This window comes from Erinaceus europaeus, chromosome 2 (genome assembly GCF_950295315.1).
Source record: "Erinaceus europaeus chromosome 2, mEriEur2.1, whole genome shotgun sequence".
In the NCBI taxonomy this organism is placed as follows: Eukaryota; Metazoa; Chordata; class Mammalia; order Eulipotyphla; family Erinaceidae; genus Erinaceus; species Erinaceus europaeus.
In genome coordinates, this window is record NC_080163.1 from 39,802,087 (window position 1) to 39,808,988 (window position 6,902).

Sequence of the window (6,902 nt, forward strand, 5' to 3'; positions counted from 1 at the left end):
AATGCGAGCAACTACTAAAGCAGTATGAGTCGGGCGACCCAGATGTGGCCGACCATCTCATTGCCTCCCTGGATGCAGCACGCCAAGCCTACTAGCAACAACTCACAGAAAGTCTGAACTTCACCCACTCAAGTAGGAAGGCCTGGAAGCTTCTTCACAGTCTGGGTGCCGGTAGCCAACCCTCTCCCGTCTCCCATCCTCCCATATCTCCAAATTCAGTGGCCAGTCACCTAACTCAAGTTGGACGTGCTAAGATCGACCCAGTCTGGAAAAGAGAAATTTCCCATGAGTGGTCATCCCACTTCCGTTTATCTTGTCCATCTCCAAAACTCTCTCCCTTTACACTGTCTGAACTGGAAGACGCTTTGAAGAGGGTTAAACCGAGAACGGCTGCTGGCTATGATAACATCACCCCAGAACTCATTCTTAACTTGGGCCCCGAGGCAAAGAAGTGGCTCACTACATTCCTGTCCCACATCTTGGAATCTGAATCTATGCCCAAAATTTGGCGTCGTGCAAAGATAATAGCAGTCTTGAAACCAAAGAAAGACCCAACACTGGCTGCCAGCTATAGACCAATTTCTCTCCTCTCCTTGTGTTACAAACTCCTTGAGAGGCTGCTTCTGTCACGAATTTCTCCTCTTACAGAGAAATTCCCATCACCCGCCCAAACTGGTTTCCGCCCAGGAAGATCTACCTGCGAACAAGTCCTGGCTCTCTCAACTTACATTGAAAATGGATTCCAGAAGAATTTAAAGACAGGTGCTGTCTTTGTTGATCTCATAGCAGCCTATGACACAGTCTGGCACCTTGGTCTCCTAGTCAAGATCTCAAGATGCCTGCCTCCATGGGTGGCCAACACTATATTGTTTCTTCTCCAAAACAGAAGATTCCGGGTGCATCTGGGTGACAAGTCTAGCAGATGGAGACTTGTCTCAAGTGGCCTCCCCCAGGGCTCTGTTCTGGCTCCTACGCTATTTAATATTTACATCAATGACCTCCCAGAAACTTCTTCAAGGAAGTTCATCTACACCAATGACATCTGCTGTGCAATTCAGGCATCAAAGGTCGAGGAAACACTCTAGGAAACACATCTAGGAAACACTCACGAAAGACATGTCTCTGATATCTGATTACTGTAAAAAATGGCGACTAATCCCTAGCACTGCAAAAACGGTATCATCTGTTTTCCATCTACACCATGCCTCGGCCTCGCATGAGCTTAATGTGCAGCTTGACGATAGGAGAATCTGGCATGAAGCCCAACCAGTCTATCTTGGCGTTACTCTCGATCGCACTCTGTCATTTCACGATCATCTCATAAAAACTGCAGCAAAGGTGGGCGCGAGGAATCACATCATTGCAAGACTGGCCAGCTCCTATGGGGCGCGAGCGCTTCTAAACTACGATTATCATCTCTGGCATTATGCTATTCCACTGCAGAATACTGTGCCCCAGTATGGTTCCGTAGCCCCCATGTCCACTTGGTCGATTCCAAATTATATTCCTCCATGAGGATAATTTCTGGAACCATTCGTTCCAACCTGGTTCCATGGCTGCCAGTTCTTAGCAACATCGTCCCGCCAGAAATTCGTCGGGATGCGGCATCATCTAAGTTCATTTCCCACATCTACGCTCAACGGGACCTGCCAATATACGCGGATATCTTCGCCCACCCTGTCCAACGCTTAACTTCTCGTCATCCAATCTGGTCTCCTACGCCTACACTGAACTTCTCTGTTCCAGACTCTTGGAAACAGAGTTGGCAGTCAGCTGAGGTAAAGAACAAACACCTCATCCCAGACCCCTGCAAGCGTCAACCCGGCTTTGACCTAGCACGTTACGATTTGGCCCTCCTCAATCACTATGGAACAGGCCATGGCCAGTGCGCCGCTATGGTCCATCGCTGGGGAGCCAGAGACGACCCAAACTGCCCCTGCAGCTCCAGACAGACTATGACCCACATAGTCAACTACTGCCACTTCTCCAGATTTAAAGGAGGTCTTGAAACTTTACATCAGGCTCAACCTGATGCTGTTGACTGGCTATGGAAGAAGGGCAAATGCTAGAAGAAGAATTGGGGGCGTGTCTGGCTGTAGTGGGGGCGTGGTCTAGCGGTATCAGGGGCGTGGTCTATCTGTATCATTGGTGTGATCTCTGTACTAGAGGTGTAGTCTGGCTAGACTGGGGGCGTGGTCTGGCTGGACTAGGGGTGTAATCTGGTTGGAATGGGGGCGTGATCTGACTGTACTCTGGGCGTGGTCTGGCTGGACTGGGGGGGGGGGGGGGTGGTTGGACCCACAGGGACGCAGGGGGTAGTGATTCGCTGTTGGCTTCAGGGTCTCTGCTCTCACGCTCTCCCTACTTCCAGGCTGCAAGCAGAGGGCTGACTGGGCGGCCAGGGGAGTGATCCCCACAACCTGGTCTGCGAATGCTGGGGCCCGCGGAGACCCGCGGAGGCGCTATAGGTTTAAAGGTAGCGTTTCCTTGTCCGGGCCGAGGCGGTCTTCCGTGGGTGAGCCTCAGGGAGCTTTGCGGGGTCCTGCCTGAGGCGGGGGCGACCTGCATGCGGCGCTTTGATTTCCTGAAGCGGGGGCGGACGGGGCATGACTGTAGAGACCTGGTGCGGGCCTGTCAGTGAGGAGCCAGCCCACTCTTTTGCGGGGAGGACGGGTCTGGTCTGCAGGCTGCCGGTGTCCGCAGGTGGCTGGCCGCCTGGCTTTCCCCAGCCCTGAATCTGCTCTCTGTGCCTCCGCGGTGGCTCAGCCCTGAGCCGGTGCCTGAAGGCGCGGGGGGCCCGCTGACCCCGGGCCTGGCGCCTCGGCTTCCAGGTTTGCGATTAAGGAGGATTTTGATCCAAGGGAATGCTATTGGAGAGGTTATCCTATGTTCTTGTTGATCATTAACCATCAAGGGAATGCTATTGGAGAGGTTATCCTATGTTCTTGTTGATCATTAACCATCAAGGGAATGCTATTGGAGAGGTTATCCTATGTTCTTGTTGATCATTAACCAATCAATCAATTAAAAAAAAAAGGAAATGCTGTTATTGAACTCTAATAGGTGAAGTGTCCTCTCCTCCAAAGATGCCATTCATTTTATACATAGACCTTTATTACAAAAATTATATATTATTATTATATTTCTTTTTTTAAGAGGTTGAGAGTTTTCTTTTAATTAATTAATTTATTATTGGATAGAGACAGAGAGAAATTGAGAGGTGCCAGGAAGATAGGGAGAGAGACAGAGAGACACCTGCAGCCCTGGTTCACCACTTGTGAAGTTTCCTCCCTGCAGTCGGGGGCCCGGGGGCTTGAACCTGTACACTTGCACATTGTAATGTGTGTGTTTAACCAGGTGCGCCACCACCTGGCCCCTATTATATTTACTTTTATCAATAAAATTTAGTGAAGAATTATCCATTTTTGTAATACTTAAAAGGGGGGCGGCAGGCGGTGGCACACTTGGTTAAGTGCATACATTACAGTGCACGGGAACTCGGGTTCAAGCCCCTGGGTTCCCACCTGCAGAGGGAAAGCTTCATAAGTGGTGAAGCAGGAATGCAGGTCTCTCTCTCATTCTCTCTCTCTCTCTCTTTCCTTCTCTATCTCCCCTTTCCACTCTCAATTTCTCTCTGTCTCTCTCAAGTAAAAAATAATAAAAATAAAATAATAATAAAAGCTGGTCTCTTTCACTACCAGAGGATAGGATTCTGGGCCTTACTGGGAATGGAAGTGACATCCCTCAAGATTAGTCCGTGTTGCCAGTTGCATCCAAAAATTTTCAACAAAATATGAAGTTGCAGAAATGGTCAATTTCTCTGGGCGGGGGGGAGGGCACCGAGTCTACCCACCTTGACGCTGTGACTCCTCACTCACAGGTTCTTCCCTGAGCACCTGACTTAGTGAACCTACTCACATTCCTCCCTACAGCCAGCACCCAGCCACTCTTTGGGAAAATGTACAACAGAGAAAAACAGAGCTGGAGATCTCTACCGCCCCCTTCTTCACACAGTATCATCTTTGCAGCCCCTCCTTCTTTCTCAACAGGTGTTCTGAAAATGACATGTGATTTAAGAACTCTGGGTTTCACACCACATCTGAAAACAAACATACACCTCTTCTAAAAAGAAAAACGTATTGCTTTGCAATCCAATGTATTGTTCAACATATGGATTGACTTCTGTTGAATACTAAGGATTACTACAAATAAAAATAAATCATTGTACTGTTAAGTCACTAATACTAAGTTATTTTAATAATTACTACGGGGAGGGGGTGGGCAGTGGCACACTTGGTTAAGTGCACATAATACTAAGCACAAGAACTCGTTCAAGAATCCAGGTTTGAGCCTCTGGCTCCCCATCTGCCAGGTGATGTGGTGAAGCAGGGTTGTAGGTGTCTCTCTTCCTCTCTCCCTCTCTATCTTCCCTCCCCTCTCAATTTCTCTCTGTCCTATCCAATAAAAAAGTGGAAAAAATGGCTGCTATGAGCAGTGGATTCATAGGGTTGGCATCTAGCCTCAGCGATAACCCTGGGTGGCTAAATAATAAATAAATAAATAATAGCTATGTAACTTCCAGTAATTATTTGATCATTTAATATTTAATATTTAGTCATTATTAAGTTATCCATATTGAAATATACAAATCAGCACCAGAGACTTTTGAGAGAAATGTAGGAAATTGGTTAATCTGTGATAAAATGTGAGAATGACAAAATAACAAAACAAAACTGGCAATCACTTCTTTAAGAAAGATTAGTTTGATGCAATTTCATTTCATATTTTTGAAACCTTAGTAGTCATGTTGTTTGACTTGTGTATTTTTATAGTTTTTAAATTCAGAAGGGAATTTAGACGTTACATGAATTGAAAGAAATTCTATTATTTTGACAACATCCATAGATGTTGCGTTTTGTCTTTTGTTTGGATTATATTTAATGGGAGGTGGTGTTACTCTTAACATAACTGATTATTACTAGAAATCAGTGTACTTTAAAAGTGTATTTTGCACAAAGTCATGAGCTCCCTGTTCAGACTTTTTAGACAGCGATTACCTATTTATAAGCCCTTTTCATTTGTATCAATGACTGAGCTTTAAGCACCTTAACAGAGTCTATCTACCTGTGGATGCAGTAGTCAGAATTCTGTGTGGCACTTTAGAAAGTAGCTTAAATTAAAAAATAATAATTCTCATTTTTCTCCATTCAACAGATTGTTTAGTCTACTAAATGGTTTTGAATATTCTGTTACTTGTAGCATTTACACACAATTTCTAGTGTTGTGCCATTTGAAAACTTGAAGCAAACAAACAAACAAAACCTTCAGTGTGTTCATTTAACCATTCAGGAAGGATCTGGTGACAGGACAGAGGGTAGTTGCTTGCATTGCTGTCACTGGTTTGACTTTACATGTTCAGTATGTCATCTTGTCTGTCTTTATAGTCTTTCCTCCAAGAATTCTGTGGGAGATTTATTGGATACTTTTAGAGGATCTTTTGTACATGGCCCTTTTATTTACCAAAGTAGTGAATATGTCAAAGAAAGGATATTGGGTGAAGAAGATTGGTGAAGTTACTAAATAAAATTTTAGTTTCAGTCATCAAATTACTTCTCAAATGTGAGTGAACTTTCTTATACTCAGAAGTTGTGATCATTGTCAAATATGTCCATCTTTCCTTCTTTGAAGAGGGTCCTTTTATTCTGAGTCTTGCATTGATGGGGTCCTATCTACTAGCTATATTTTCTACTGGTTCTTGACATTCCAGATAGTGACTGTGAAACAGATATACTTCAAAACCAGGGAAGTAATTTATTTGATTCCAAAGATGCCAATGGCATGAATTGTTCACCATTTTATTGGTTTTTAGATAGTGATTCCCAATTTACATACCCTCTCCTGGTTACTTCAGTAATCTGTAACATAAGGAATGGCCCTTAAATATAGACTTAGCTGGTGGGGAACAAGGCAGGGAAGATATCCCAGTATGCCACAAGGTTTGTATTTGCCACAAGGCTTGTACAACCCATGACCTAATTATTCTGCATAGCCAGCAGAGATATGTTAACTCCTCAAATATGGGTAAATATCAGTGGAGCTAAAGCTCCAGGCCACAGCTACTTTGATATTTGATATGAATGAGGAGGGTGCTTGACCTGCTGGCATTGCAGCCATAAATCTGCTAGGCTTCCCTTAGGCAAGTTAGTTAAGAGAGAACTTAAAACAAAAGAATGTTTGTCTAAAGGAGACTTTACAGTGCTGATTTATACACATTTTCCTATCCCACCTTGTTGCTCTGAAACACCTGTTTTTCTCTTAAACAAACTATTGTACTTCTTGCTAATTTAAGCTATTTTAGAATTCCTTTGATGTACCTTGCAACAAACTAATTAAAGACTAGAGAGACTCTGGTGGTTAGTGTTTACCATGTTCCTACAGGATGATAGGTGTGTAACCACATCCCGTCCCCAGAGTTCCAGACATGAGTCTTTGGGTAATAGTTTATTTGTGTATGAATCCTGCATGGACACTCAAGTCAAACCTCACACTTAGCCATACTAATAATTCAGTAGAAAAGTTTCAATAGTAAGTAAAATTGTGAGACTCCTGAGTAGGGGACTATGAGTCACTTGCCTTATCTTTCTCTTCTTTGTTGTGTTTCCCTGGAAGTGCCCAATAGCTCTATCCTGTGTAATTCTACAGTGGGATATAAAAGAGGGAAAGCCAATGGTGGCATTATCTGGAAAATAGTGACTTAGATAATAATAGAACAATATATGTGGTGTGCGTGCGTGTGTGCGTGCGTGCGTGTGTGTGTGTGTGTGTGTGTGTGTGTATGTGTGTAAATGTGGGAATTGAGTTCAAATACATTCTTCCTGTCCTTCAAAGCTCTATTTTAGGAT

At 44.2% G+C, this 6,902-nt stretch overlaps 1 long non-coding RNA gene across 1 annotated transcript; it reads left to right on the forward strand.

Moving 5' to 3' along the window:
• Window positions 1-2,344: 2,344 nt before the first annotated feature.
• On the forward strand, window positions 2,345-4,234 carry LOC132536928 (uncharacterized). The gene is made up of 2 exons (XR_009548456.1): window positions 2,345-2,476; window positions 3,881-4,234. It is a non-coding gene; the product is annotated as an uncharacterized LOC132536928 (long non-coding RNA).
• Window positions 4,235-6,902: the final 2,668 nt, after the last annotated feature.